This window comes from Lissotriton vulgaris, chromosome 4_1 (genome assembly GCF_964263255.1).
Source record: "Lissotriton vulgaris chromosome 4_1, aLisVul1.2, whole genome shotgun sequence".
Classification (NCBI taxonomy): domain Eukaryota; kingdom Metazoa; phylum Chordata; class Amphibia; order Caudata; family Salamandridae; genus Lissotriton; species Lissotriton vulgaris.
Window position 1 is genome coordinate 538,046,521 of NC_141691.1, and position 17,660 is coordinate 538,064,180.

The following is a 17,660-nucleotide window of genomic DNA, read 5'->3' on the forward strand; positions in this document are numbered from 1 at the left end:
CACTATTGATAAGGCGAATATAGCACATTTTGAAAGAGATGTGTTCTTAAATCAAACCTAGAGAACCACAATGACGGTATCATTCAGATAGTACAAATGTTTTTTGTATATTAGTATGGAAATTGTGAAATAAAACATTTCTCATGCTGATTTTCAACAGTCGATCTGCAATCATGAAATATAAGCTTTTGCTTGGAGGCCTCAAAGGTACTGATCTAATTTTCTTTTTTAGAATTATTCACAGATCGTATGATATGCTTTGTACAAATCAACTATGCTGTTAGATCAAAATTGATTAAAAAGTGACTATCTCAATTTCAGGACATATAGAAGAGGAAGGAGAAGAAGCTCATGTTTCAAATGCGGAGAGGCAACAACTGTTCTTTATTTTCACCTCTATTAATTATACATATTTTTATAATGTATATATTTATATTTTCCGATAAAAATACATAGACATATAGCGATATATAGGGAGATACATACATATAAGTTGATACGTACAAGTTTATAAGTAAATGAGATGTTTTTCCAATTAATACTTCTAAGAACTGAATGGAAAAAAAATCGTAAAGTTTAGATAAGTCCCACTGAGCTTTGTACTTAGATCCCTGTTTTCAGAGTCCAGATTGACAAGCATAACACCATCAACCCACCTGTACCAGGTTGAGCTTTCCATTTTGGCAGAAGAGATTGCATTCACGGGGGAATCTTATCTTTTATTGCAAAATCGTATCTCACATAAAAAGTACTGTTCAACAGAGTCATAGCGTTACTTGAGTCCTTTGTGCAACATCCTTCCCTAACATAGTTCAATAGGCAAAAGTTGAACAGAATAGAAAAGTTATGTAATTCTGTTTGTCTTTGACTGTAGAAAATAAAAAATTTGAAATGTCCACATTGCTGCAGCAATTTGCTCCCCTGTCACATGGGAGGTTCCATGGTGTAATGGTTAGCACTTTGGACTTTGAATCCAAGGATCCGAGTTCAAATCTCGGTGGGACCACTTTCATGACTTATGACCAAATCTTTTTCTGTCAAGTGTATTCATAAATATCATAAATCTAACACGGGTAGAGTGAAACATTAATTTATTGATTGTATTTTTAAAGTCTATTTGATGTGAGCAAATGATAGAACTTTTAGAAAACCTGGAAATAAAATGGCTCAAAATAATGAGACATTTTGTGAGCTGACTCTGTTTTCTCAACTCATCACAAGAGGCTGATGCAAGATATTACTTGTTTAAATCTTACTGTTATTGATAAGGGGAACAAGGAACTTTTTTAATTGGAAAGCCTTCATTAAAAGAAAACTTGAGGAATCAAATTGTGTATTTTGGGGACAGAAGAGATGAACTTTTAAATAACAATCTTGAAATTAAGACACACAGATATTTACACTCTGTTTTTCTAAAGTAGATCCATAACCACAAAGTAGAATCTTTCGAAAGACATGTCAAATGTATTAATCTGAATTCCTCTTTCAAAGAAATTCACAATTAAATGCACTGTGTAAGTTAAGAATGTTGTCAGATAAGAAATCAGCAAAATTAACTATCTTATTACTGATCATAAAGATGAGAAAGGAAAAGAACCTCTTGCTTAAATTGTGGATGGGAAAGAACAGTTTTTAGTTTTCAGCTTCAGTACTTATGTTTATGAATTTTTCATTTCTTTATATTGTATTATCGCTATCTAGATGGATATAGCCATCTGTACATAGATACATACTTATACGTTGATAAGTTACAGTATAAAACTTTGACGTTATGTTTTTCCAAGTCCAAATTCTAAGAAATTAGTGAAATATTAAATCTCATAATTCAAGCAGGTCCCACGAGATTTGAACTCGGATCGCTGGATTCAGAGTCCAGAGTGCTAACTATTACACCATGGAACCCTGCCATACATGAGGGATTTTTCCATTGAGACAAAAGAGAGCGCATCAGTGCTGGGGCTTTTCTTACATTGATGAAAAGATATCTCAGTTGAATGCTCATAGTGTAAAGAGCTACAATGTGATTTGATTCTTTTCAGCTACATTCTCCATAACAGTGTTAAATGTGCAAACGTTTATCAGGACATGCAATTTACAAAATAATGATCATATTTGACTGAAGAATATTAAAACATTCTACATTTCCAAACTACTACATCCATTTCTCTGTCTCTCACATGGGTGGCTCCAAAGAGCAACGGTTGGCACTTTGGACTTTGCATGCAAAGGTACCAGTCCAATTCTTTGAGGTACTATTTTACTAATCTCAACCTTTTATATTTCTGTCATCTTTTGTTATTGATAGCTCCAATCCAATACCAGTAGGTTGAACGAGACAAATGTTGACTCCTTTCAAAATGTCCAACAGCTTGAACAAGTTACAGAAATACGAACTTTATAATACTTTTACATCAGATTCCTACAAAAAATAGTGCGACATTACAAAATCCTATCCTGTTTTTCTCAAATGCATTTCAGAGGGCTGATTCCCAGCATTCCTTTTTGAAGATTTCTACACTATTGATAAGGCGAATATAGCACATTTTGAAAGAGATGTGTTCTTAAATCAAACCTAGAGAACCACAATGACGGTATCATTCAGATAGTACAAATGTTTTTTGTATATTAGTATGGAAATTGTGAAATAAAACATTTCTCATGCTGATTTTCAACAGTCGATCTGCAATCATGAAATATAAGCTTTTGCTTGGAGGCCTCAAAGGTACTGATCTAATTTTCTTTTTTTAGAATTATTCACAGATCGTATGATATGCTTTGTACAAATCAACTATGCTGTTAGGTCAAAATTGATTAAAAAGTGACTATCTCAATTTCAGGACATATAGAAGAGGAAGGAGAAGAAGCTCATGTTTCAAATGCGGAGAGGCAACAACTGTTCATTATTTTCACCTCTATTAATTATACGTATTTTTATAATGTATATATTTATATTTTCCGATAAAAATACATAGACATATAGCGATATATAGGGAGATACATACATATAAGTTGATACGTACAAGTTTATAAGTAAATGAGATGTTTTTCCAATTAATACTTCTAAGAACTGAATGGAAAAAAAAACGTAAAGTTTAGATAAGTCCCACTGAGCTTTGTACTTAGATCCCTGTTTTCAGAGTCCAGATTGACAAGCATAACACCATCAACCCACCTGTACCAGGTTGAGCTTTCCATTTTGGCAGAAGAGATTGCATTCACGGGGGAATCTTATCTTTTAATGCAAAATCTTATCTCACATAAAAAGTACTGTTCAACAGAGTCATAGCGTTACTTGAGTCCTTTGTGCAACATCCTTCCCTAACATAGTTCAATAGGCAAAAGTTGAACAGAATAGAAAAGTTATGTAATTCTGTTTGTCTTTGACTGTAGAAAATAAAAAATGTAAAATGTCCACATTGCTGCAGCAATTTGCTCCCCTGTCACATGGGAGGTTCCATGGTGTAATGGTTAGCACTTTGGACTTTGAATCCAAGGATCGGAGTTCAAATCTCGGTGGGACCACTTTCGTGACTTATGACCAAATCTTTTTCTGTCAAGTGTATTCATAAATATCATAAATCTAACACGGGTAGAGTGAAACATTAATTTATTGATTGTATTTTTAAAGTCTATTTGATGTGAGCAAATGATAGAACTTTTAGAAAACATGGAAATAAAATGGCTCAAAATAATGAGACATTTTGTGAGCTGACTCTGTTTTCTCAACTCATCACAAGAAGCTGATGCAAGATATTACTTGTTTAAATCTTACTGTTATTGATAAGGGGAACAAGGAACTTTTTAAATTGGAAAGCCTTCATTAAAAGAAAACTTGAGGAATCAAATTGTGTATTTTGGGGACAGAAGAGATGAACTTTTAAATAACAATCTTGAAATTAAGACACACAGATATTTACACTCTGTTTTTCTAAAGTAGATCCATAACCACAAAGTAGAATCTTTCGAAAGACATGTCAAATGTATTAATCTGAATTCCTCTTTCAAAGAAATTCACAATTAAATGCACTGTGTAAGTTAAGAATGTTGTCAGATAAGAAATCAGCAAAATTAACTATCTTATTACTGATCATAAAGATGAGAAAGGAAAAGAACCTCTTGCATAAATTGTGGATGGGAAAGAACAGTTTTTAGTTTTCAGCTTCAGTACTTATGTTTATGAATATTTCATTTCTTTATATTGTATTATCGCTATCTAGATGGATATAGCCATCTGTACATAGATACATACTTATACGTTGATAAGTTTCAGTATAAAACTTTGACGTTATGTTTTTCCAAGTCCAAATTCTAAGAAATTAGTGAAATATTAAATCTCATAATTCAAGCAGGTCCCACTGAGATTTGAACTCGGATCACGGGATTCAGAGTCCAGAGTGCTAACCATTACACCATGGAACCCTGCCATGCATGAAGGATTTTTCCATTGAGACAAAAGAGAGCGCATCAGTGCAGGGGCTTTTCGTACATTGATGAAAAGATAACTCAGTTGAATGCTCCAAGGCGCTGGTGAGTCCGTGAAAGTATCCCACAAGGCAAGGGAAAACGCCCACTTTTAGTTCCACTTGTCAGGGGCGGTGCCGGCAGGGAGAGCGGCCACAGGTGGTGCACGCAGGGACTGGTCAATGGAGTCCCTGTTAGGCAGCTCGCAGCCCTGCCGGTGTCCAGGGGTTGATGGTGGTTTAGAAGACAGGCTCCCCCTTCTCCTCCTACTCGAAGAGAGTCGCGCTACGCAGCGGGACCCGCGCAGATCGACTGTTGAAAATCAGCATGAGAAATGTTTTATTTCACAATTTCCATACTAATATACAAAAAACATTTGTACTATCTGAATGATACCGTCATTGTGGTTCTCTAGGTTTGATTTAAGAACACATCTCTTTCAAAATGTGCTATATTCGCCTTATCAATAGTGTAGAAATCTTCAAAAAGGAATGCTGGGAATCAGCCCTCTGAAATGCATTTGAGAAAAACAGGATAGGATTTTGTAATGTCGCACTATTTTGTGTAGGAATCTGATGTAAAAGTATTATAAAGTTCGTATTTCTGTAACTTGTTCAAGCTGTTGGACATTTTGAAATGCACTGTGTAAGTTAAGAATGTTGTCAGATAAGAAATCAGCAAAATTAACTATCTTATTACTGATCATAAAGATGAGTGTAAAGAGCTACAATGTGATTTGATTCTTTTCAGCTACATTCTCCATAACAGTGTTAAATGTGCAAACGTTTATCAGGACATGCAATTTACAAAATAATGATCATATTTGACTGAAGAATATTAAAACATTCTACATTTCCAAACTACTACATCCATTTCTCTGTCTCTCACATGGGTGGCTCCAAAGAGCAACGGTTGGCACTTTGGACTTTGCATGCAAAGGTACCAGTCCAATTCTTTGAGGTACTATTTTACTAATCTCAACCTTTTATATTTCTGTCATCTTTTGTTATTGATAGCTCCAATCCAATACCAGTAGGTTGAACGAGACAAATGTTGACTCCTTTCAAAATGTCCAACAGCTTGAACAAGTTACAGAAATACGAACTTTATAATACTTTTACATCAGATTCCTACACAAAATAGTGCGACATTACAAAATCCTATCCTGTTTTTCTCAAATGCATTTCAGAGGGCTGATTCCCAGCATTCCTTTTTGAAGATTTCTACACTATTGATAAGGCGAATATAGCACATTTTGAAAGAGATGTGTTCTTAAATCAAACCTAGAGAACCACAATGACGGTATCATTCAGATAGTACAAATGTTTTTTGTATATTAGTATGGAAATTGTGAAATAAAACATTTCTCATGCTGATTTTCAACAGTCGATCTGCAATCATGAAATATAAGCTTTTGCTTGGAGGCCTCAAAGGTACTGATCTAATTTTCTTTTTTAGAATTATTCACAGATCGTATGATATGCTTTGTACAAATCAACTATGCTGTTAGATCAAAATTGATTAAAAAGTGACTATCTCAATTTCAGGACATATAGAAGAGGAAGGAGAAGAAGCTCATGTTTCAAATGCGGAGAGGCAACAACTGTTCTTTATTTTCACCTCTATTAATTATACATATTTTTATAATGTATATATTTATATTTTCCGATAAAAATACATAGACATATAGCGATATATAGGGAGATACATACATATAAGTTGATACGTACAAGTTTATAAGTAAATGAGATGTTTTTCCAATTAATACTTCTAAGAACTGAATGGAAATAAAATCGTAAAGTTTAGATAAGTCCCACTGAGCTTTGTACTTAGATCCCTGTTTTCAGAGTCCAGATTGACAAGCATAACACCATCAACCCACCTGTACCAGGTTGAGCTTTCCATTTTGGCAGAAGAGATTGCATTCACGGGGGAATCTTATCTTTTAATGCAAAATCTTATCTCACATAAAAAGTACTGTTCAACAGAGTCATAGCGTTACTTGAGTCCTTTGTGCAACATCCTTCCCTAACATAGTTCAATAGGCAAAAGTTGAACAGAATAGAAAAGTTATGTAATTCTGTTTGTCTTTGACTGTAGAAAATAAAAAATTTGAAATGTCCACATTGCTGCAGCAATTTGCTCCCCTGTCACATGGGAGGTTCCATGGTGTAATGGTTAGCACTTTGGACTTTGAATCCAAGGATCGGAGTTCAAATCTCGGTGGGACCACTTTCGTGACTTATGACCAAATCTTTTTCTGTCAAGTGTATTCATAAATATCATAAATCTAACACGGGTAGAGTGAAACATTAATTTATTGATTGTATTTTTAAAGTCTATTTGATGTGAGCAAATGATAGAACTTTTAGAAAACCTGGAAATAAAATGGCTCAAAATAATGAGACATTTTGTGAGCTGACTCTGTTTTCTCAACTCATCACAAGAGGCTGATGCAAGATATTACTTGTTTAAATCTTACTGTTATTGATAAGGGGAACAAGGAACTTTTTTAATTGGAAAGCCTTCATTAAAAGAAAACTTGAGGAATCAAATTGTGTATTTTGGGGACAGAAGAGATGAACTTTTAAATAACAATCTTGAAATTAAGACACACAGATATTTACACTCTGTTTTTCTAAAGTAGATCCATAACCACAAAGTAGAATCTTTCGAAAGACATGTCAAATGTATTAATCTGAATTCCTCTTTCAAAGAAATTCACAATTAAATGCACTGTGTAAGTTAAGAATGTTGTCAGATAAGAAATCAGCAAAATTAACTATCTTATTACTGATCATAAAGATGAGAAAGGAAAAGAACCTCTTGCTTAAATTGTGGATGGGAAAGAACAGTTTTTAGTTTTCAGCTTCAGTACTTATGTTTATGAATTTTTCATTTCTTTATATTGTATTATCGCTATCTAGATGGATATAGCCATCTGTACATAGATACATACTTATACGTTGATAAGTTACAGTATAAAACTTTGACGTTATGTTTTTCCAAGTCCAAATTCTAAGAAATTAGTGAAATATTAAATCTCATAATTCAAGCAGGTCCCACCGAGATTTGAACTCGGATCGCTGGATTCAGAGTCCAGAGTGCTAACCATTACACCATGGAACCCTGCCATACATGAGGGATTTTTCCATTGAGACAAAAGAGAGCGCATCAGTGCAGGGGCTTTTCTTACATTGATGAAAAGATAACTCAGTTGAATGCTCATAGTGTAAAGAGCTACAATGTGATTTGATTCTTTTCAGCTACATTCTCCATAACAGTGTTAAATGTGCAAACGTTTATCAGGACATGCAATTTACAAAATAATGATCATATTTGACTGAAGAATATTAAAACATTCTACATTTCCAAACTACTACATCCATTTCTCTGTCTCTCACATGGGTGGCTCCAAAGAGCAACGGTTGGCACTTTGGACTTTGCATGCAAAGGTACCAGTCCAATTCTTTGAGGTACTATTTTACTAATCTCAACCTTTTATATTTCTGTCATCTTTTGTTATTGATAGCTCCAATCCAATACCAGTAGGTTGAACGAGACAAATGTTGACTCCTTTCAAAATGTCCAACAGCTTGAACAAGTTACAGAAATACGAACTTTATAATACTTTTACATCAGATTCCTACACAAAATAGTGCGACATTACAAAATCCTATCCTGTTTTTCTCAAATGCATTTCAGAGGGCTAATTCCCAGCATTCCTTTTTGAAGATTTCTACACTATTGATAAGGCGAATATAGCACATTTTGAAAGAGATGTGTTCTTAAATCAAACCTAGAGAACCACAATGACGGTATCATTCAGATAGTACAAATGTTTTTTGTATATTAGTATGGAAATTGTGAAATAAAACATTTCTCATGCTGATTTTCAACAGTCGATCTGCAATCATGAAATATAAGCTTTTGCTTGGAGGCCTCAAAGGTACTGATCTAATTTTCTTTTTTAGAATTATTCACAGATCGTATGATATGCTTTGTACAAATCAACTATGCTGTTAGATCAAAATTGATTAAAAAGTGACTATCTCAATTTCAGGACATATAGAAGAGGAAGGAGAAGAAGCTCATGTTTCAAATGCGGAGAGGCAACAACTGTTCTTTATTTTCACCTCTATTAATTATACATATTTTTATAATGTATATATTTATATTTTCCGATAAAAATACATAGACATATAGCGATATATAGGGAGATACATACATATAAGTTGATACGTACAAGTTTATAAGTAAATGAGATGTTTTTCCAATTAATACTTCTAAGAACTGAATGGAAAAAAAATCGTAATGTTTAGATAAGTCCCACTGAGCTTTGTACTTAGATCCCTGTTTTCAGAGTCCAGATTGACAAGCATAACACCATCAACCCACCTGTACCAGGTTGAGCTTTCCATTTTGGCAGAAGAGATTGCATTCACGGGGGAATCTTATCTTTTAATGCAAAATCTTATCTCACATAAAAAGTACTGTTCAACAGAGTCATAGCGTTACTTGAGTCCTTTGTGCAACATCCTTCCCTAACATAGTTCAATAGGCAAAAGTTGAACAGAATAGAAAAGTTATGTAATTCTGTTTGTCTTTGACTGTAGAAAATAAAAAATGTGAAATGTCCACATTGCTGCAGCAATTTGCTCCCCTGTCACATGGGAGGTTCCATGGTGTAATGGTTAGCACTTTGGACTTTGAATCTAAGGATCCGAGTTCAAATCTCGGTGGGACCACTTTCGTGACTTATGACCAAATCTTTTTCTGTCAAATGTATTCACAAATATCATAAATCTAACACGGGTAGAGTGAAACATTAATTTATTGATTGTATTTTTAAAGTCTATTTGATGTGAGCAAATGATAGAACTTTTAGAAAACATGGAAATAAAATGGCTCAAAATAATGAGACATTTTGTGAGCTGACTCTGTTTTCTCAACTCATCACAAGAAGCTGATGCAAGATATTACTTGTTTAAATCGTACTGTTATTGATAAGGGGAACAAGGAACTTTTTAAATTGAAAGCCTTCATTAAAAGAAAACTTGAGGAATCAAATTGTGTATTTTGGGGACAGAAGAGATGAACTTTTAAATAACAATCTTGAAATTAAGACACACAGATATTTACACTCTGTTTTTCTAAAGTAGATCCATAACCACAAAGTAGAATCTTTCGAAAGACATGTCAAATGTATTAATCTGAATTCCTCTTTCAAAGAAATTCACAATTAAATGCACTGTGTAAGTTAAGAATGTTGTCAGATAAGAAATCAGCAAAATTAACTATCTTATTACTGATCATAAAGATGAGAAAGGAAAAGAACCTCTTGCATAAATTGTGGATGGGAAAGAACAGTTTTTAGTTTTCAGCTTCAGTACTTATGTTTATGAATAATTCATTTCTTTATATTGTATTATCGCTATCTAGATGGATATAGCCATCTGTACATAGATACATACTTATACGTTGATAAGTTTCAGTATAAAACTTTGACGTTATGTTTTTCCAAGTCCAAATTCTAAGAAATTAGTGAAATATTAAATCTCATAATTCAAGCAGGTCCCACCGAGATTTGAACTCGGATCACTGGATTCAGAGTCCAGAGTGCTAACCATTACACCATGGAACCCTGCCATGCATGAAGGATTTTTCCATTAAGACAAAAGAGAGCGCATCAGTGCAGGGGCTTTTCTTACATTGATGAAAAGATAACTCAGTTGAATGCTCATAGTGTAAAGAGCTACAATGTGATTTGATTCTTTTCAGCTACATTCTCCATAACAGTGTTAAATGTGCAAACGTTTATCAGGACATGCAATTTACAAAATAATGATCATATTTGACTGAAGAATATTAAAACATTCTACATTTCCAAACTACTACATCCATTTCGCTGTCTCTCACATGGGTGGCTCCAAAGAGCAACGGTTGGCACTTTGGACTTTGCATGCAAAGGTACCAGTCCAATTCTTTGAGGTACTATTTTACTAATCTCAACCTTTTACATTTCTGTCATCTTTTGTTATTGATAGTTCCAATCCAATACCAGTAGGTTGAACGAGACAAATGTTGACTCCTTTCAAAATGTCCAACAGCTTGAACAAGTTACAGAAATACGAACTTTATAATACTTTTACATCAGATTCCTACACAAAATAGTGCGACATTACAAAATCCTATCCTGTTTTTCTCAAATGCATTTCAGAGGGCTGATTCCCAGCATTCCTTTTTGAAGATTTCTACACTATTGATAAGGCGAATATAGCACATTTTGAAAGAGATGTGTTCTTAAATCAAACCTAGAGAACCACAATGACGGTATCATTCAGATAGTACAAATGTTTTTTGTATATTAGTATGGAAATTGTGAAATAAAACATTTCTCATGCTGATTTTCAACAGTCGATCTGCAATCATGAAATATAAGCTTTTGCTTGGAGGCCTCAAAGGTACTGATCTAATTTTCTTTTTTAGAATTATTCACAGATCGTATGATATGCTTTGTACAAATCAACTATGCTGTTAGATCAAAATTGATTAAAAAGTGACTATCTCAATTTCAGGACATATAGAAGAGGAAGGAGAAGAAGCTCATGTTTCAAATGCGGAGAGGCAACAACTGTTCTTTATTTTCACCTCTATTAATTATACATATTTTTATAATGTATATATTTATATTTTCCGATAAAAATACATAGACATATAGCGATATATAGGGAGATACATACATATAAGTTGATACGTACAAGTTTATAAGTAAATGAGATGTTTTTCCAATTAATACTTCTAAGAACTGAATGGAAAAAAAATCGTAAAGTTTAGATAAGTCCCACTGAGCTTTGTACTTAGATCCCTGTTTTCAGAGTCCAGATTGACAAGCATAACACCATCAACCCACCTGTACCAGGTTGAGCTTTCCATTTTGGCAGAAGAGATTGCATTCACGGGGGAATCTTATCTTTTATTGCAAAATCGTATCTCACATAAAAAGTACTGTTCAACAGAGTCATAGCGTTACTTGAGTCCTTTGTGCAACATCCTTCCCTAACATAGTTCAATAGGCAAAAGTTGAACAGAATAGAAAAGTTATGTAATTCTGTTTGTCTTTGACTGTAGAAAATAAAAAATTTGAAATGTCCACATTGCTGCAGTAATTTGCTCCCCTGTCACATGGGAGGTTCCATGGTGTAATGGTTAGCACTTTGGACTTTGAATCCAAGGATCCGAGTTCAAATCTCGGTGGGACCACTTTCATGACTTATGACCAAATCTTTTTCTGTCAAGTGTATTCATAAATATCATAAATCTAACACGGGTAGAGTGAAACATTAATTTATTGATTGTATTTTTAAAGTCTATTTGATGTGCGCAAATGATAGAACTTTTAGAAAACCTGGAAATAAAATGGCTCAAAATAATGAGACATTTTGTGAGCTGACTCTGTTTTCTCAACTCATCACAAGAGGCTGATGCAAGATATTACTTGTTTAAATCTTACTGTTATTGATAAGGGGAACAAGGAACTTTTTTAATTGGAAAGCCTTCATTAAAAGAAAACTTGAGGAATCAAATTGTGTATTTTGGGGACAGAAGAGATGAACTTTTAAATAACAATCTTGAAATTAAGACACACAGATATTTACACTCTGTTTTTCTAAAGTAGATCCATAACCACAAATTAGAATCTTTCGAAAGACATGTCAAATGTATTAATCTGAATTCCTCTTTCAAAGAAATTCACAATTAAATGCACTGTGTAAGTTAAGAATGTTGTCAGATAAGAAATCAGCAAAATTAACTATCTTATTACTGATCATAAAGATGAGAAAGGAAAAGAACCTCTTGCTTAAATTGTGGATGGGAAAGAACAGTTTTTAGTTTTCAGCTTCAGTACTTATGTTTATGAATTTTTCATTTCTTTATATTGTATTATCGCTATCTAGATGGATATAGCCATCTGTACATAGATACATACTTATACGTTGATAAGTTACAGTATAAAACTTTGACGTTATGTTTTTCCAAGTCCAAATTCTAAGAAATTAGTGAAATATTAAATCTCATAATTCAAGCAGGTCCCACCGAGATTTGAACTCGGATCGCTGGATTCAGAGTCCAGAGTGCTAACCATTACACCATGGAACCCTGCCATACATGAGGGATTTTTCCATTGAGACAAAAGAGAGCTCATCAGTGCAGGGGTTTTTCTTACATTGATGAAAAGATAACTCAGTTGAATGCTCATAGTGTAAAGAGCTACAATGTGATTTGATTCTTTTCAGCTACATTCTCCATAACAGTGTTAAATGTGCAAACGTTTATCAGGACATGCAATTTACAAAATATTGATCATATTTGACTGAAGAATATTAAAACATTCTACATTTCCAAACTACTACATCCATTTCGCTGTCTCTCACATGGGTGGCTCCAAAGAGCAACGGTTGGCACTTTGGACTTTGCATGCAAAGGTACCAGTCCAATTCTTTGAGGTACTATTTTACTAATCTCAACCTTTTACATTTCTGTCATCTTTTGTTATTGATAGTTCCAATCCAATACCAGTAGGTTGAACGAGACAAATGTTGACTCCTTTCAAAATGTCCAACAGCTTGAACAAGTTACAGAAATACGAACTTTATAATACTTTTACATCAGATTCCTACACAAAATAGTGCGACATTACAAAATCCTATCCTGTTTTTCTCAAATGCATTTCAGAGGGCTGATTCCCAGCATTCCTTTTTGAAGATTTCTACACTATTGATAAGGCGAATATAGCACATTTTGAAAGAGATGTGTCCTTAAATCAAACCTAGAGAACCACAATGACGGTATCATTCAGATAGTACAAATGTTTTTTGTATATTAGTATGGAAATTGTGAAATAAAACATTTCTCATGCTGATTTTCAACAGTCGATCTGCAATCATGAAATATAAGCTTTTGCTTGGAGGCCTCAAAGGTACTGATCTAATTTTCTTTTTTAGAATTATTCACAGATCGTATGATATGCTTTGTACAAATCAACTATGCTGTTAGATCAAAATTGATTAAAAAGTGACTATCTCAATTTCAGGACATATAGAAGAGGAAGGAGAAGAAGCTCATGTTTCAAATGCGGAGAGGCAACAACTGTTCTTTATTTTCACCTCTATTAATTATACATATTTTTATAATGTATATATTTATATTTTCCGATAAAAATACATAGACATATAGCGATATATAGGGAGATACATACATATAAGTTGATACGTACAAGTTTATAAGTAAATGAGATGTTTTTCCAATTAATACTTCTAAGAACTGAATGGAAAAAAATCGTAAAGTTTAGATAAGTCCCACTGAGCTTTGTACTTAGATCCCTGTTTTCAGAGTCCAGATTGACAAGCATAACACCATCAACCCACCTGTACCAGGTTGAGCTTTCCATTTTGGCAGAAGAGATTGCATTCATGGGGGAATCTTATCTTTTATTGCAAAATCTTATCTCACATAAAAAGTACTGTTCAACAGAGTCATAGCGTTACTTGAGTCCTTTGTGCAACATCCTTCCCTAACATAGTTCAATAGGCAAAAGTTGAACAGAATAGAAAAGTTATGTAATTCTGTTTGTCTTTGACTGTAGAAAATAAAAAATGTGAAATGTCCACATTGCTGCAGCAATTTGCTCCCCTGTCACATGGGAGGTTCCATGGTGTAATGGTTAGCACTTTGGACTTTGAATCTAAGGATCCGAGTTCAAATCTCAGTGGGACCACTTTCGTGACTTATGACCAAATCTTTTTCTGTCAAATGTATTCATAAATATCATAAATCTAACACGGGTAGAGTGAAACATTAAATTATTGATTGTATTTTTAAAGTCTATTTGATGTGAGCAAATGATAGAACTTTTAGAAAACATGGAAATAAAATGGCTCAAAATAATGAGACATTTTGTGAGCTGACTCTGTTTTCTCAACTCATCACAAGAAGCTGATGCAAGATATTACTTGTTTAAATCGTACTGTTATTGATAAGGGGAACAAGGAACTTTTTAAATTGAAAGCCTTCATTAAAAGAAAACTTGAGGAAGCAAATTGTGTATTTTGGGGACAGAAGAGATGAACTTTTAAATAACAATCTTGAAATTAAGACACACAGATATTTACACTCTGTTTTTCTAAAGTAGATCCATAACCACAAAGTAGAATCTTTCGAAAGACATGTCAAATGTATTATTCTGAATTCCTCTTTCAAAGAAATTCACAATTAAATGCACTGTGTAAGTTAAGAATGTTGTCAGATAAGAAATCAGCAAAATTAACTATCTTATTACTGATCATAAAGATGAGAAAGGAAAAGAACCTCTTGCATAAATTGTGGATGGGAAAGAACAGTTTTTAGTTTTCAGCTTCAGTACTTATGTTTATGAATAATTCATTTCTTTATATTGTATTATCGCTATCTAGATGGATATAGCCATCTGTACATAGATACATACTTATACGTTGATAAGTTTCAGTATAAAACTTTGACGTTATGTTTTTCCAAGTCCAAATTCTAAGAAATTAGTGAAATATTAAATCTCATAATTCAAGCAGGTCCCACCGAGATTTGAACTCGGATCACTGGATTCAGAGTCCACAGTGCTAACCATTACACCATGGAACCCTGCCATGCATGAAGGATTTTTCCATTGAGACAAAAGAGAGCGCATCAGTGCAGGGGCTTTTCTTACATTGATGAAAAGATAACTCAGTTGAATGCTCATAGTGTAAAGAGCTACAATGTGATTTGATTCTTTTCAGCTACATTCTCCATAACAGTGTTAAATGTGCAAACGTTTATCAGGACATGCAATTTACAAAATAATGATCATATTTGACTGAAGAATATTAAAACATTCTACATTTCCAAACTACTACATCCATTTCGCTGTCTCTCACATGGGTGGCTCCAAAGAGCAACGGTTGGCACTTTGGACTTTGCATGCAAAGGTACCAGTCGAATTCTTTGAGGTACTATTTTACTAATCTCAACCTTTTACATTTCTGTCATCTTTTGTTATTGATAGTTCCAATCCAATACCAGTAGGTTGAACGAGACAAATGTTGACTCCTTTCAAAATGTCCAACAGCTTGAACAAGTTACAGAAATACGAACTTTATAATACTTTTACATCAGATTCCTACACAAAATAGTGCGACATTACAAAATCCTATCCTGTTTTTCTCAAATGCATTTCAGAGGGCTGATTCCCAGCATTCCTTTTTGAAGATTTCTACACTATTGATAAGGCGAATATAGCACATTTTGAAAGAGATGTGTTCTTAAATCAAACCTAGAGAACCACAATGACGGTATCATTCAGATAGTACAAATGTTTTTTGTATATTAGTATGGAAATTGTGAAATAAAACATTTCTCATGCTGATTTTCAACAGTCGATCTGCAATCATGAAATATAAGCTTTTGCTTGGAGGCCTCAAAGGTACTGATCTAATTTTCTTTTTTAGAATTATTCACAGATCGTATGATATGCTTTGTACAAATCAACTATGCTGTTAGATCAAAATTGATTAAAAAGTGACTATCTCAATTTCAGGACATATAGAAGAGGAAGGAGAAGAAGCTCATGTTTCAAATGCGGAGAGGCAACAACTGTTCTTTATTTTCACCTCTATTAATTATACATATTTTTATAATGTATATATTTATATTTTCCGATAAAAATACATAGACATATAGCGATATATAGGGAGATACATACATATAAGTTGATACGTACAAGTTTATAAGTAAATGAGATGTTTTTCCAATTAATACTTCTAAGAACTGAATGGAAAAAAATCGTAAAGTTTAGATAAGTCCCACTGAGCTTTGTTCTTAGATCCCTGTTTTCAGAGTCCAGATTGACAAGCATAACACCATCAACCCACCTGTACCAGGTTGAGCTTTCCATTTTGGCAGAAGAGATTGCATTCATGGGGGAATCTTATCTTTTATTGCAAAATCTTATCTCACATAAAAAGTACTGTTCAACAGAGTCATAGCGTTACTTGAGTCCTTTGTGCAACATCCTTCCCTAACATAGTTCAATAGGCAAAAGTTGAACAGAATAGAAAAGTTATGTAATTCTGTTTGTCTTTGACTGTAGAAAATAAAAAATGTGAAATGTCCACATTGCTGCAGCAATTTGCTCCCCTGTCACATGGGAGGTTCCATGGTGTAATGGTTAGCACTTTGGACTTTGAATCTAAGGATCCGAGTTCAAATCTCGGTGGGACCACTTTCGTGACTTATGACCAAATCTTTTTCTGTCAAATGTATTCACAAATATCATAAATCTAACACAGGTAGAGTGAAACATTAATTTATTGATTGTATTTTTAAAGTCTATTTGATGTGAGCAAATGATAGAACTTTTAGAAAACATGGAAATAAAATGGCTCAAAATAATGAGACATTTTGTGAGCTGACTCTGTTTTCTCAACTCATCACAAGAAGCTGATGCAAGATATTACTTGTTTAAATCGTACTGTTATTGATAAGGGGAACAAGGAACTTTTTAAATTGAAAGCCTTCATTAAAAGAAAACTTGAGGAATCAAATTGTGTATTTTGGGGACAGAAGAGATGAACTTTTAAATAACAATCTTGAAATTAAGACACACAGATATTTACACTCTGTTTTTCTAAAGTAGATCCATAACCACAAAGTAGAATCTTTCGAAAGACATGTCAAATGTATTAATCTGAATTCCTCTTTCAAAGAAATTCACAATTAAATGCACTGTGTAAGTTAAGAATGTTGTCAGATAAGAAATCAGCAAAATTAACTATCTTATTACTGATCATAAAGATGAGAAAGGAAAAGAACCTCTTGCATAAATTGTGGATGGGAAAGAACAGTTTTTAGTTTTCAGCTTCAGTACTTATGTTTATGAATAATTCATTTCTTTATATTGTATTATCGCTATCTAGATGGATATAGCCATCTGTACATAGATACATACTTATACGTTGATAAGTTTCAGTATAAAACTTTGACGTTATGTTTTTCCAAGTCCAAATTCTAAGAAATTAGTGAAATATTAAATCTCATAATTCAAGCAGGTCCCACCGAGATTTGAACTCGGATCACTGGATTCAGAGTCCAGAGTGCTAACCATTACACCATGGAACCCTGCCATGCAT

General features: G+C 33.6%; 8 non-coding genes across 8 annotated transcripts; 4 read left to right on the forward strand and 4 right to left on the reverse strand.

The window, feature by feature from the left end:
• The first annotated feature begins 934 nt into the window (after positions 1 to 934).
• TRNAQ-UUG (transfer RNA glutamine (anticodon UUG)) lies at positions 935 to 1,006 on the forward strand. Its single transcript has one exon. It is a non-coding gene; the product is annotated as a tRNA-Gln (tRNA).
• Positions 1,007 to 7,518: 6,512 nt separating this feature from the next.
• On the reverse strand, positions 7,519 to 7,590 carry TRNAQ-CUG (transfer RNA glutamine (anticodon CUG)). The gene has a single exon. It is a non-coding gene; the product is annotated as a tRNA-Gln (tRNA).
• Positions 7,591 to 9,137: 1,547 nt separating this feature from the next.
• On the forward strand, positions 9,138 to 9,209 carry TRNAQ-UUG (transfer RNA glutamine (anticodon UUG)). Its single transcript has one exon. It is a non-coding gene; the product is annotated as a tRNA-Gln (tRNA).
• Positions 9,210 to 10,033: 824 nt separating this feature from the next.
• Positions 10,034 to 10,105, reverse strand: TRNAQ-CUG (transfer RNA glutamine (anticodon CUG)). The gene has a single exon. It is a non-coding gene; the product is annotated as a tRNA-Gln (tRNA).
• Positions 10,106 to 11,652: 1,547 nt separating this feature from the next.
• TRNAQ-UUG (transfer RNA glutamine (anticodon UUG)) lies at positions 11,653 to 11,724 on the forward strand. The gene has a single exon. It is a non-coding gene; the product is annotated as a tRNA-Gln (tRNA).
• An 825-nt stretch (positions 11,725 to 12,549) lies between these two features.
• Positions 12,550 to 12,621, reverse strand: TRNAQ-CUG (transfer RNA glutamine (anticodon CUG)). Its single transcript has one exon. It is a non-coding gene; the product is annotated as a tRNA-Gln (tRNA).
• A 4,060-nt stretch (positions 12,622 to 16,681) lies between these two features.
• TRNAQ-UUG (transfer RNA glutamine (anticodon UUG)) lies at positions 16,682 to 16,753 on the forward strand. The gene has a single exon. It is a non-coding gene; the product is annotated as a tRNA-Gln (tRNA).
• An 824-nt stretch (positions 16,754 to 17,577) lies between these two features.
• On the reverse strand, positions 17,578 to 17,649 carry TRNAQ-CUG (transfer RNA glutamine (anticodon CUG)). The gene has a single exon. It is a non-coding gene; the product is annotated as a tRNA-Gln (tRNA).
• Positions 17,650 to 17,660: the final 11 nt, after the last annotated feature.